At 41.5% G+C, this 14,589-nt stretch overlaps 1 protein-coding gene across 7 annotated transcripts in view; it reads left to right on the top strand.

Moving 5' to 3' along the window:
* The window catches only part of NCKAP5 (NCK associated protein 5), a 548,005-nt gene that overhangs the window by 233,834 nt on the left and 299,582 nt on the right, over positions 1 to 14,589 (top strand). The window lies entirely within an intron of this gene.

Genomic DNA, 14,589 nt, shown 5'->3' with positions numbered 1-14,589 from the left:
TTTAATCAAACTGCAGAAATATGAGTGACCTACTTCTGATTCACTGTAAAATAAATTATATTTGAAGTGGGACTTATTTTTCTTGCAGTGATTTGGAAGCACACACACACATGTTCGCATCTGTAAGTTCCATCCTAAACACTAATTGCATGTTTGTTGAAGTTGAGTTCTTATTTATCGGTATTTCATACTTCACTATCTTGTGTTTGCCCTTCATTTGTCTATTCGGTTTTGAATGCAATTATTAGGTAACACACAGTTTCTCAAAAAATGCAACTTGAAAAACGAGACATTGCACATACTTTTGTAAACCAAGAAATCTTTAATAAAAATATGTTTAAATGAATAAATAAAATCACTTAAGCAATAAGAATCTAAGGTCAGATATGGGGGCTCCAAGTGTTGGTTGGCCAGAGGTGTCATTCGTCTTTATGCCAGGGATACACAAATGCTACCTTCCCCACTAGTAAAATGCAAAAGTCTCTTCAAGGAACTCTTCTAGGAACTCTCAAGTGGGCAGAAGAGAAAGTACTTCAGTTCACAGTGTGAAAACACGCATTGTCACTTCACAAATTTTCTAGCTGGTATACACATTAAAATGGATTAAATATAGTAAAATCTAACATTAAATTCCAAAACAGCCACATGTAGGCAACGTTAGACAAAGAAAAAAACAAGCCGTGAGTAAATCCCACTGAAAACCACTAAAAAGCACCCAACTGTCATCTAGTACAACGTAGGTTGAAGCCATACTGTTTTTAAGTGCAGCTTGTGGAAGAACGTACCTTCGGCATTGCATCCTAATGCCTGATTGGGCCAGGTGCTGTTGTAAGGATTTGTCAGTTTCCTGAGTTTCATCACACCATGGATTGGCTGGAGCATGCCTTAGGCTGCTGAACTGAGTGTTAGTAGTGACTGCTTGAACAGAAGCTGCAGCTGCAGCAGCAGGGTGCTAATTGCGACCAGCATCTTTCCCAGTTTAACCACTTGTGTGGCCTGGCTGTGGCAAATATCAGTGCTAGGCCCTCTGATGATGTTGCCTCTTAGCCCTCAGGCAAGAGTAGCTGCACCCTGCTGCTCCTGGTGCTCAGTGGTAGGTCTGAACTCACCGAGGATGAAAAGCAGCAGTGAGCAGGCACCGTGATTTGAAGCATTGGTCCCTTGCTTATAGGTCAGCACCAATAAATCCATTTACATGATTGTCATTTTCTACTGATAACAAGACTCTGGTTAAAAAGGAACCCATGCAACCTCTGGGCTAAGAGTCTCCTAAAGCTGTGTCTGAATGTAGACAATGGCAGAATGTAAGGATGATCTAATCAAATGATAAGGTGTATCTAATCTAATGATCCAATAATGTATATCTGGTCTATGATACACTGGGTGGTTCTTGAATTCATTTTGGTAGACTTCCAGTAATCATTCTATCAAGGAGGGTTCCTTAATATCACATATGTATTTGTTTAAATAGAAAGTTCATTGGAACTTTCTGTGATCAACACGATTTGTAAACAGATGAAGTGAAAAGGGCCCTTTTCAATTGTGACTTGTAATAGTGCATTTATTGTTGGCTTTTTAATATTTGCCACCTGTATCTCTGCAACACCTGTAGATTTGGAGCAAGAACATGTAGCATGAGAACTTTTTGACCTCTGTGTCTTGCACTTTCCATTTGTCCCAAGATTTTCATGCCTTCATAGAAAACAGTTTCTAGTTTATACTGTTGCTTTCTCAACATGAATAGTGTTAAGAACATGCTGTGTGGGATTTCATTCCATTCGTACAAGGTTTGGTGTTAATCTCCCTTCTGACTATAACCAGCTGAACATTTCATCTGTAGCATTTGTAAGAAAGAAAAGGTTGTGACACTATGCCAGGTAGCACACTGAAGTCACTGCAGCAGAAATTAGTGGACCAGTATAACAGTAGCATTTGCAGCACAAAGGTGGTTTCACATACCTGTCAAAAACAGTACATGCTCATACTCAGAACAAATAAGTATAATAGTTGCATTTACAGAACACATTTCTTGTCAGAGGGGAAAGGCTGTTCAAGTTTCCCTGTATCTGAATGTGACTCAGATTCATTTTGAAATGCCATGGGCCACTTGGCTCTGTCAGGAAGTGGCATGGTTTCACAGCCCCAGATACAAGAGAAGGAGGAAGGAAACAGAAATGAGTAAGATGGGGGACTGGAAGGTGGGCATAAGATAATTATTTGTGCCTAAGTTGGCGAAAGGTGGAGTTTGGAAGGTTGTCCTTCTCAGTTTGCCATGCCTAGTGAGCATCTTGATGAAGATTGGCATCTTGAGGTTGCAAATACTGCTGCCATTGCAGGTTGGGACTAGCTATAGAACTTGTGCTGGGGCAGGGACCTGCACTACCTTTAACTGGCATGGCTTTCCCCCACAGACTTCTGTGGATTGTAGTTGGGTTATAGTTGGGTTAGATCAATGTTTCCCAAACTTGGGTCTCCAGCTGCCTTTGGACTACAATTTCCATTATATCTGACCACTGGTCTTGCTAGCTAGGCATGATGGGAGTTGTAGTCCAAAAACAGCTGAAGATCCAAGTTTGGGAAACACTGGGTTAGATTTTTAGCGCTATCACTTACAGAAATACAGTGTCCCAGGATCTCTGGGAAGAGGGAATGGTTGTTAAACTACTTTGGCTGCATTGTGGACATGCCCTTAAATTTGCATGTGGCCACAATTCAGCAGACAATTACATGCACATTATCTGTTGTTTTGTAGCTAGTGCTATAACTTGACACCGCATTGTTTCCTATGGTAGAAAAACAAGTGTCTTCAGTGAAACAAAATACCCAATATAACTGAAGAATATAAGCAGCCACAATAATAATAATAATAATAATAATAATAATAATAATAATAATAATTATTATTATTATTATTATTATTATTATTATTATTATTATTATATAACATTATTATTAATAATACCTGCCCTTCACCAGTAGGTCCCAAGTCACATGTGTTTGTAATGATTTATATTTTAGCACAAGTCAGATTTTCAGTATTATTTCATCTACTATTTGCGGCTCATACTCCTATTCTTTGCATATTTCAGAATCCTATGTCTCCTCCTAACAACATTAGCTCTTATTGCATTTTCTTTGTCCATTGGCCTGTAGCATAAATTATGGCATTCAAGCTATTTATTTATGAAGGTTAAAATGGAATCAGTTGTGTGATATTCCCTTTCATGTTGGCGTAGATGTCACTAAGGGTGGGCCAGAAGCCCTTATTTGCTGTGTTCCCCACTGTGGGTTTAAGTGATACAAAGTGATTATCGTGGCTTCTTCTCTGTATCCATCTAATTCACACCTGCACCCTTTTGTAGAAACACACCATGTTAACTGAATATGAGATCCCAGCTGAATTGGTCCCCTCCCTTTTCGTAATCCTTCAGCGTTAGATTGATTTATGAATGTATCAGATTCTTTGTTAGCATGTAAACCTCTAATTAATTTAAAGCCCTCCTGGGAAAAATTAAAGCCCTGGTTAAGACTTTCAACAGGCTCAGATGGTGCTAATAATAGGAAAACAAGTTATATTAATGAGTTTCAATGTGATCATCCCTATCACTGCTGTACCATAATTTCTGGCAAAAAATATAGTCCACTATATTAAAAAAGAGGAAAGAAAAAGGTTGAGCATACAAAGAACCCTAAATAAATTGTGCTGTGCCATTTGAGATGCTACTTCTTTGAGTTCTTGAGAATTGAGTTATTGAGAGATATAATGAAAAGTCTAGATTATGAAAAGCCAAACCTGATTGTTTATCTAGCAAGATTAAACTTTCAATAAAAAAAAGATGGGGGGAAATGATTTTTCCTGGGAGTTTTTGTTTAATAAGGTGCCCTTTTGAAAACATAACTGTTACGTTCTGACTTCCTGATATATCGAACGGCGCAATTCATATGCTTTTGGATATGCTCCAGTTAATATGTATCTATTTTTGGGTCCTATGCCAGCCAGTTTCATTACACTGTGCTTATTAAAAGGATGCATTACATTAAAAAAATGCATTCACATAGAGTCATTATTTAAGTGTCACCTTAATTGGAGAATTCTGCATTGCCTGGTTTGGTGGAAGGGGGAGAATAGTAATTTTCTTTAGTGAATTTTCCATCTAAAAATATTTGAAATGATCTATGAATGATACAGTACATTGAAAGGGGTTAGTTCTAGGGTCAGCAGAAGACTGCTAACTTGGTCAGTGCCTCCCTTTCCTTTGCATATGCTGAAAAGTCACTCTGGATGGTCCCTAATTTGAGGAATTTCCTATTGAAGCACACCTATGGTGCAACCCACACTGTTCAAGGGAGTCAACTGTACACACATTTTAGAGGGAAACACTTGCTGATGCAGTTTTGTCCCCACCCCTGTGTGTGTTCAGTCTACACACAAAATGACTGAAAAATGCTTAACTGGGCAAAAGATTAGAGAAATTGTGAAAGGTGGCTCATAAAGAACTAAAAACCAAGAGTTCAATGGGACTCTGTGAAAATTGTATAGGATTATTGGTGGAATATTAAACTGGGGAAACCGTAGAAGTGTAAGAGCTAGAGCAGGGGTCGGCAAACTAAGGTCTGCGGGATGCGGCCCACTGGGCTTGTTAATCCAGCCCATGAACCTTGCGGACCCTGCCGCCTGCTCAGTCAGTCCCCGCGCTAAACCGCCGTGGCTGACTTCCACAACGCTGGCACGGCTTCGGATTGGCTGCAGGAAGCTCCCGAACGCTGAAAACCCGGAAGTGCTCTAGTTTCCAAACATTTTTCAGAAGCTGAACATCTGATGCGGCTTCCACTTGAGTGCAGGAAGCTCTCCTTGAGTGCAGTCGGAAGCCACGCCTTGGTTTTCAAATGGTTTTGGGAGTCAAACAGACTTCCGGAATGGATTAAGTTTGAGAACCAAGGTTCGACTGTACTATAATACAATTAAAAGCAGTTTCGTAATAAAAACATAAAATATTATTTAAGATGTGCTGCATATTGTAAAGAGATGTTTTACATCAGCTTTCTTGTAATGCAGGGAAACTGTAATATTTATTTACTTGGTGGTTGAGCAGGCAATTGAGCCCAGTTCAAGTCCAACATTGTGTCTGCTACAGCACTAATAGCACTACCCTTTAATGACATATACGTACAAAACCTTATACCCAATGAGTTTGCATTCTTTCTGGAAGCATACCTCCTTCTACCAGCAATAAGTCAATGGCTTCTTTGTGGCTGACAGCGGTTATGAATATATCTTGCAATCACCCATCCTTCACTGATCATGTTGATTCTATTGGACCATAGTGGAGAAAGGGCCATAGCAGAGCAACTGCTTTGTGTGCAGAAGGTCTCAGATGCAATTCCTGGCATCTTCTGAGACTGTGGGAGAGACCCCTTTCTGAAATCCTAGAGAGAGCTGCTGCCAGCCAGTGTAGACAGAACAGAGCTGGATGGAACATTGGTCCGATTTATTATAAGGCAGGTTGCTATGAAGAGGCCTCTAAGGTATGTATGACTAAAGCTCAGTCGCAAAAGAGGGCTCATGTGTTGAGAGTTTTGTATTGTTTTTTTAAACACAGAGTGTTTTCAATATTCCAGAGCACCACAGTAAGGGCAAAGTACTTACCATTGCTATAGAGGTTCCTGCTTTTATCGTTTAACCTTCTCCCTTAATGTCTGTGTATTTCTCTTTGCTATTGTAACTCTTCCCCCCCCCCCATGCTATGCGACTTCAACCTCTTCTGACATTAATGCTGCTCCATTAATCAGCTGGCAGGGAGTGCATCTGAACTCTGCACAGTTGGCTGTGTGAGAGGTCCAGTGCGTTCTCTCGGCAGCGTGCTGGGTCTTTACTGGGGGAGTTGGGAGTTACATGCCTGCTTTTGAAATAGCTGTCTTACACATGGAAGCGCAATGTACCTCCTCCAGCTTGGAAGTGCTTTTCTATCACAGAGGAGATAAATCTGTGCAATTGCCTGGGGCAACTAGGAAGTCTGTTGATGCAAAAGCATTAAGGTCATTTGGAAATTGATGTTGTTTAGTAGTAAATGAAGTGTTAACAGATGAGATACAAAAGACTAAATTATCCAATTTTTTAAAAAGAGAATTTTCAACATTCAATGTTTTTGAATTGGTTTCCAGTAGCTGTAGCTTTAATAAAGAATAGCATATTCTTGTAAATGTCTGGGATTTCTTCTAACATTTCCCCCAGGATTGTTCTCCGTTATTTTCTGCTTGCATAGGTGTGAATGTATGTATAACCCTGTTTTGCTAAGGTTAATTGCAGATTCATTTTTGAAATCAAATCCCATCCCAAAAGGAGAAGCGTAGGTGAGGCCAGCAGACGTGTTGTGTGTATGTGTGTGTGAGAGAGAGAGAGAGAGAAAGAGAAAGAGAGAGAGAGTCAATCAGTCAGTCATTCGGCCTTCCATAGATCACTGGGTGCAATTTAGTGCTACCCACTTCCAACCATTCCATCTGCACAAATGTTTCAGGTTGCCAAGTGTAACAATATGCCTTCTCCCCCAAATGCTGTTTTGTGGGTTAGGTAAAGGTAAAGGGACCCCTGACCGTTAGGTCCAGTCATGGACAACTCTGGGGTTGCAGCGCTCATCTCGCTTTACTGGCCGAGGGAGCCGACGTACAGCTTCCGGGTCATGTGGCCAGCATGACTAAGCCAGAGGTGAACCAGAGCAGCGCACTGAAACACTGTATACCTTCCCACCGGAGCGGTACCTATTTAGCTACTTGCACTTTTATTTCTGGGGTGTGGAGTAGAAGATGGGGGGGAAGACCCTATTGTGCAAGTGGAAGTCCTTGTGTAGGGCTTCTCCTGATGAAGCAGGTTAGGAAAATCTGGGTGCCTAGCTGCAATTGCTTAGAGCAGATATGGGGGTATCTTGCTACCCTCCACATGTTGTTGGAGTCCAACTCCCACCAGCACTCACTGGCCTGGCCCAGTGGTCAGAGATGGTGGAGAGTTGTACTCCGGCATCATCTAGAGGGCCACAGGTTCCTTGCTCCTGTCTTCAAGAAATGTCAGCAGAATTTCCACTGTTCTGTGAAGCTGAATTGCTCACATATGTATCTAATCTCTGCAACAAAAAAGCTCATAGGTTTTTTTATAAGGTTGTTAGCAAAAGAGCACCATTCTGACACTTCTGAAAATGTTCATGTTATGAAATCTACTTTGATTTTAATTTAACAATGAACATTAAATTATATTAACTCTTCGACAAAGTGAAACTCATTTCCATTTCCTAATCTTTGAAATGACCTTAAATGCCACCCTGTCGTCTTTTGGAAGTCAGCTGCTAGGAATTTTGCAGTGTGGTGCCAGGAAATAAAAAACCTGTTGCTGAATGACTTCTGTTTAAACTCTGTATCATAAATCATCCTTTCAGACCCTGACTCTATTAGGCCAACTTCTAACCCATATTGCATTAACTTGGAAGTGCCCTGCTAGGGTTCTTTAAAAAGTACTGTACCACATATTTAGATTTGCTGCAATGTTACCACTAAAGCTGGAGCCACAACAGAACGCTGGACCTTTTCTTTAAAGCAATTTCATCTTCTACCTCATTTCCATTCACGCCCCCTCCCCTTTTGATTTGCCTTGCCTGTTTCTGTTTAACACTCTATTTCTGCCTCCTGCTGGACATCTCAGTCACTTTTTTTGTGGTAGATCACACTGTGCAGATTGGATGTCCTGCAAGCAATTCCTTTTGTTTTTTCCCCTTTGTAAAATTTATTTTTTAGCCTTCTGTTTAGATACAACAAGTTATAGGCTAAATAATGATGATGTGCATCTTACATATTCAGTTTCTGTGTAATCTAGAACCTCAGCAGACATGCTTTCTGAAAGCTGCCCTCTTAGTTGCCAGATGGTTTCAAACTCCAAAGCATAACTCATTGATTGAACTCAACATTAGATTTTTCACCACTTTATGAGGATATTTATTGGTTTGGGGTTTCCTATCCTCTCTAGACTTTAGGAAGCATATTTGTGAGGCACGTGTGACAGTAAACCACACTGTAGGACAGGCTTCCTCAATCCCAACCCTCCAGATGTTTTTGGTCTACAACTCCCATGAACCCTAGCTAGCAGGACTAGTGGTCAGGGATGATGGGAATTGTAGTCTCAAAATATCTGGAGGGCAGAGGTTGAGGAAGCCTGCTGTAGGACTTGTTTCAGAATAAGTGTGTACAGAAGTGGGCTTTAGCTTCTTTAATCTGAGAGTGATTGTTTCATCTTAAAAGGGTTAAAATCAAAAAGGATTATAAGAAACCCAGAAGCTAAGGGCCAAACCATCCTATGATACAAGAGATCCATGTATGTCTCTCCTGTTGAATGCATGCTACTTTGGTGATCGGTAATGAGGTTAATTTTAACCTTTTCCTTCCATGTTGGTTTCCCAGTCTAAGCCTCCAAAGTTTCTATTAGCCTAGTGGAGGGGGGAAAGGCAATTAAATATATTATACCTTTTCCTCCCATTTTTTTCTGCAAAGTTTTAATCGGAGAAATAGTTGTTGGAAAAGATTGATCTCCCCCCCCCCCACACATCCAAAGCTGATTTGGGCTCTCCACTTCTGCTTTTAAGCATTGAAAATAGATGTTAGGTGAGCTGCAACTTATGTCTAGTTTGGGCCTATCTTTTAAAAATTGTTCTGTATTTTTCAAGTTCTTAAAAGAGTTTCATTTTCTCACTATTTTCCAGGAAATGTAGAGTTTATCTCAGCAGTGCTCTACTTAATAGTAAACACTACTCTTACTAAATTCAAAGTAAAAGTTTTGGCTTTGACAACCCCTATAACTGTTAAATCATTTTCAGGATTAAAAAGCATCAACATACCTAATGCATTAGTCTTGTGTGCATGTTTCATGGATGCCTTGGTTTTCACAGTGTTTATAAAATGAAAATGCACTCAGAGCATTATCACATTTAATGGAATCTGCACCTATTGTGGCTCTATTTCTATTATTCCTCTTAAGAGTTTCTTCATAATAGGCTTTCTTTAAAATAATACCAGCTTTTAACTTCCTAGATCATAGCTGTGTTTAGCAAGAGACAGTGCTCAGCAACTCTTATATTCCACAATGATCTTATGACTAAATCCACTTCTTCATCTTCCCTTACATTTTTTAAAATTAAAATTAATACAAATACTAACTTGGTTTCTTTTTTCATTTTGAGCATGTAACTTATATTGAGTTTCAAGAGGAAACCCCCTCCCCAATATTTTTCAAAGTACAGTTATCTGTGTCACCAAAAATGATCTTCAGAAAGAGAGATGATCCTTTATAACTGGCCGGAATATTCTGTTTCCTTCTGATTTTTTTCTCGTTTTCTTTTTCAAATTAATGAGCATAAGATTTATCATAACATATTCATAAAATATATGATGAAAATTTGACCCGTTTATAGTGTGAATTACATTATTGAGTCTCAGCTCAGTAAGCAATAACTGGCAGTTCTTAATATAACTGATTCTCCTTTTCTTCCAGAAGAGGGAGCTGTATACATTTAAATAGTTCCATAACTAAAAACAAAACAACAACACACAACTACCTCTGTTTAAGTAGAATCTTTATCACAAGTGATGATTAGATTTGCTTGTTGCATTTTCTCCATCTCTATATTGAATGAATACTACACAGAATGTACAAACTTTTTTTTTTAGTTCCTCTTTCACTTTGACAGCAGCATATGTCATATTGTATTGAAATATCAGCCTAGCATCAGGCTGAAAGACACTCTTACAGCCTGATACTAGGCTCATGTTTCAATAGAATGAGTTCAAAACCAGTGTCTGTAGTGAAAATGCTATAAAGTTGCAGCATTGGTGGCATTCTTTAAACCCTATTGAATCAATTCCACTTTAATTTACAGTTACGTGTAAAATTTGGTCACAGCACTTACTTATAAATCCCAACTTTCTTTAAAATGCTGACTTTCATATTTACTGGATGAAAAACATGGGATATACTGTCCTTATTTTTAGATTTAGTTGGATGCTCTCTCTCAAGTCCTCTTGCTGGGAGCAAATAGAATTGAAAAAAGCAGCAGAATGTAATTTTGAGTTGGTGCTCAAGTTCACATTATTGCAGTACATTCTTTGCAACAGCTTTTTGAAAAGCATTAAATCTCTCTATCTCTTTCTCTCCAAGCACACACACACAACAACAACCACAACCACAACACAAACACACCATAATTTGTATAAGAGGATAACATGAGGTTGTTAAGACCTCAGTGTAAAATACATATAATATTTCCAAAAGTACAGGATACAAGGTAAAAAAAAGTAGCCCTGAGGTGGAAGTTGACATTTATACATTAGATAACCCATGCAGAAGCTGATCAAGGGAAAGTTGGAGGGAGTTCCACACTATCCACTGGGTATATTTAATATCACAGAAGCAGTTCCCTCTAGTGTGGAACAAATCCCATTTTATGGCTAGGAACAGATTATTCTGCCTGGGGCAATACCTCAGTAGCTAATAGATACGAAGCGCATAGACACTAATAATACTGAATTGTGACTACTTTAATTTTAAAAGGTTAAGCTCAGCAATCCAGAGCCCTCCCCATTGCCCAGGGGCAGTGGTGTGTGTTGGAGGTAGGGTAGAGCTGGGTTAATGTTTTTTATAGCAATGCTCTTTTTTTAAGTGTTGGGAGAAAGTAAAATTTATAGACATTAGTTATTGTGGTGTTCAATTTGGGTTGATTTAAAAAAATCTCAACTAATAATTAAGAGCAATATTGCGGCTTGAGGAAACATACAAGGGGGCTGTAATCATAGTATAAGTTTCCATATTATAGCATTCAAAAAAAGTATCTTAACTTCCAGAATAGTATGTGGGTTAAACCAGTGTCACCTCTTCTGTCAAATTATGCACCACTTGATCGGATTACTTTGAGATTGTACAAAAATCATTTAATTAAATGCTTATTTATTTAAAATATTTATTATCTGCCCTGCATACTGTGATCTCCAGGCAGGGAACAATAAAAGCATGTTAATAGAACCTATTTACAACAAATAAAATTAACAAAAACCATCAGAGGCATAATTCACCTTTCAGGTTTCTTATTTACCTAGAACCAAGCAAGCAAGCAAGCAAGCCTCATTTGTTCAGCTGCTATTGCTCATTTCTTTTTCTGTAGCCTTCTTATGTGTTCAAGGTCAGGCCTTCAGCTGACTGATAAGAATTTGAAAACACAGATTTATGCTACTCGCAGATGTTTGACCCCAATGTCCTACCCGTGCCGTATCGCTATACGTGCATGTGGTTTTTCAATTATCAAAGTAATATATGCATCATTGTATAATGCAGCCTGCAGTTTCTCATCAGTGCTACTTGTGAAGAACTTGAGAGCTCTTTACTAATTCAATTTTGTTGTCCTAACAATAACAGTAACAAATACTGCAGATTTCTGTGGAACCACATTTCTCGCTAGCTCAAGAAAGTTGTGCTATAAAAGTGGGTCAAGATTTATTTTCAGTGTTAAAACAAATTCCCATCCCCTCTAGTGTTCAGTTAAGTGTTCTGATCTAACCAAAGTTAGTCATTGCTTTTGGGATTATGAGTCCTGTTGCTTTCAGAGCAATGCAACTACATCGGAATTCAGAAAACACATGCTGTGGAAACTGCATTTGCAGAGATAATCAAAATGTGGGGAGAATTTGACACTGGACCCATGGATAAACAGGAAAGCCACAAATGATGGGTTGAACATTTTATTTAAATTGCATCTGCCGGGGAAATTAGAAGAGTAGGAACCTATCTTAACTACATCCTTGGGCCAGCCAGACCTTGCCCATTCTCAGGGCCATGACAAGGCATCACCCCAAAGCTTGGGCTCCACTTTGTGGTGAATAAGGATGTCTTCCTATCCCACCCTTGGCCAGTGCCCACAACTCCGGGCAGATGTGGCAGGTGAACCTCAAGAATGTTCCATATCCAGGCTAAGGACCCCATAACCCTGAGCGCTTCACCTTCAAAGGTGCCTAAGGGTGATCACCTGCTGCCATATCCAAACTTTGCCTTTCCTACAGCTCCCTGCCAACAATGTAACCAATGTAACCATGAAACCAAATCAACCAGAAAAGTGTCCTGATCCACCTCAAATTAGCCATGGCATATAGGAAGTACAGTGGTGCCTCGCAAGACGAAATTAATTCGTTCCGCAAGTCTCTTCGTCTTGCGAGTTTTTCGTCTTGCGATGCATGGTTTCCCATAGGAATGCATTGAAAATCAATTAATGCGTTCCTAGGGAAACCGCCTTCAGACCAGGTCCGGGGACAGTCTGTCCCCGGACCTCTTCTGAAGGCTGGGGGGGGGGGACCAGGGCTTTTCTTCCCACCCCCAGCATTTTAAAAAACCCCGGGACAGCGGAGGACTTCTCCGCTGTCCAGGCGATCTTAAAATGCTGGCGGGCGGCATTTTAAAATCGCCCCGGACAGCGGAGGACTTCTCCGCTGTCCGGGGCGATTTAAAAGCCCCTGGGAAGGCAGGCAGGGGGGACAAAGACTTTCGCCCCCTGCCCGCCTTCAGAAGGTGTTCCCACCCCCAGCCCCGCTTCGGAACAGCGTTCCGAAGTGGGGCGGCTGGGGCAGCTGTTCCCGCCCCCCCTCCCCGCTTCGGAACAGCGTTCTGAAGTGGGGCGGCTGGGGCAGCTGTTCCCGCCCCCCCCCCCGCTTCGGAACAGCGTTCCGAAGTGGGGCGGCTGGGGCAGCTGTTCCCGCCCCCCCTCCCCGCTTCGGAATAGCGTTCCAAAGTGGGGCGGCTGGGGCAGATGTTCCCGCCCCCCCTCCCCGCTTCGGAACAGCGTTCCGAAGTGGGGCGGCTGGGGCAGCTGTTCCCGCCCCCCGCTTCGGAACAGCGTTTTAAAATGCTGGGGGTCGGCAGCGAAGCGTTCGCTGCCGACCCCCAGCATTTTAAAATCTCCCCGGGACAGGGGGAGATTTTAAAATGCTGGGGGTCGGCAGCGAACGCTTCGCTCCCGACCCCCAGCATTTTAAAATCTCCCCGGGACACGGGGAGATTTTAAAATGCTCCCGACTTCTCTGCTGTCCCGGGGAGATTTTAAAATGCTGGGGGTCGGCAGCGAACGCTTCGCTCCCGCCCGCCAGCATTTTAAGATCGCCCGGGGCAGGCGGGGGGGAAGGCAGGTGGGGGGGAGCAAAGACTTTTGCCCCCCGCCGGCCTTCAGAAGGCCTCTGAGGTCCTCTTCTGAAGGCCGGCTGTGGGCGAAAGCCTTTGCTCCCGACCGCCAGCATTTCCCTATGGGCTTTCGTCTTGCGATGCAAGCCCATAGTGAAATTCGTCTTGTGAAGCGCCTCCAAAACAGAAAACCCTTTCGTCTTGCGGGTTTTCCGTCTTGCGAGGCATTCGTCTTGCGGGGTACCACTGTACCATTGTTTTCAAAGCTATGCAATTTCATTTTATAAACATTCACTTGCTAAGTTAATCAGAATGTGAACACTAAACCAGAAGTATTTCTGCAAGAAGAGCCTACTATGCCAGCACTTTTTTGTCCCAAGGAGTTTGTGTTGCCCTCCTCTGACTCAAAGGACTCCAGTTTAAGAACTCCTAGTGACACCGCCGTCTTTCCTGCTCCATTGGAGAAAATTACTGCTAAAGCAGATTGGTCTCCTTTAACTAAAATGGCTCCTCTCATGGAAGGTGGTGGCGGTGACTTTGGAGTTGCGTCTTCATCAACCTTCAGCTCAATCTGATGATGACTGCTTCTGTAACCATGTTTGCACTCTGGTCTTATTGACTCTCTTCATAGAGTTGTCCAGAATGCCACTGAAGTGGAGGTCACTGCTTAGAACAGAACAAATCCTATGAATCTTTAGTCAAAAGTAAGTTCAGTAGTACTTATTCCCAGGGATGTATGTTTAAGGTTATAGCTTTAGTCACGACTAATTCCAGGGGGCTCAGAACCTTTATTGTATCACAAATCAATCCTAAGACACTGCACTTAATATTTCAAGTAGGGCTGAAAAGGGGAATTTATTGTGGCCATTTACCAATATGTAATAAAGAACTTTTGTAAACATTTAAATCCTGGGTGTTTAATCTGTTATCCTCTACATGTTGCTGTAACTCTTGACCCTTGACCATTGGCCATGCTGGATGGGGCTGATGGGAGTTTGAATCCAACAGCATCTGAAGGACTGCCAGTTAGCTACCCTTGATTTAAATGTCTGTGGGAAGCTTCTCCACATCATTAAATATAGTCCTTTCACTTCACTGAGATAACAAAGCTCACCTTCCATTGTCAGCTTTATGCATGGCACCCACACTTAAACCAAAGGACTAACACTTGCATCTTCACATAGAATAGTTCGGTAAAAGCATTTGTTGTTGTTTAGTCGTTTAGTCATGTCCGACTCTTCGTGACCCCATGGACCAGAGCACGCCAGGCACTCCTGTCTTCCACTGCCTCCCGCAGTTTGGTCAGACTCATGCTGGTAGCTTCAAGAACACCATCCAACCATCTCGTCCTCTGTCGTCCCCTTCTCCTTGTGCCCTCCATCTTTCCCAACATCAGGGTC

Source organism: Podarcis bocagei, assembly GCF_964188305.1.
Source record: "Podarcis bocagei genome assembly, chromosome: 1".
Taxonomy (NCBI): Eukaryota; Metazoa; Chordata; class Lepidosauria; order Squamata; family Lacertidae; genus Podarcis; species Podarcis bocagei.
Note: the sequence above shows the minus strand (reverse complement) of the source record. Positions and strands in the feature narration are given on the sequence as shown.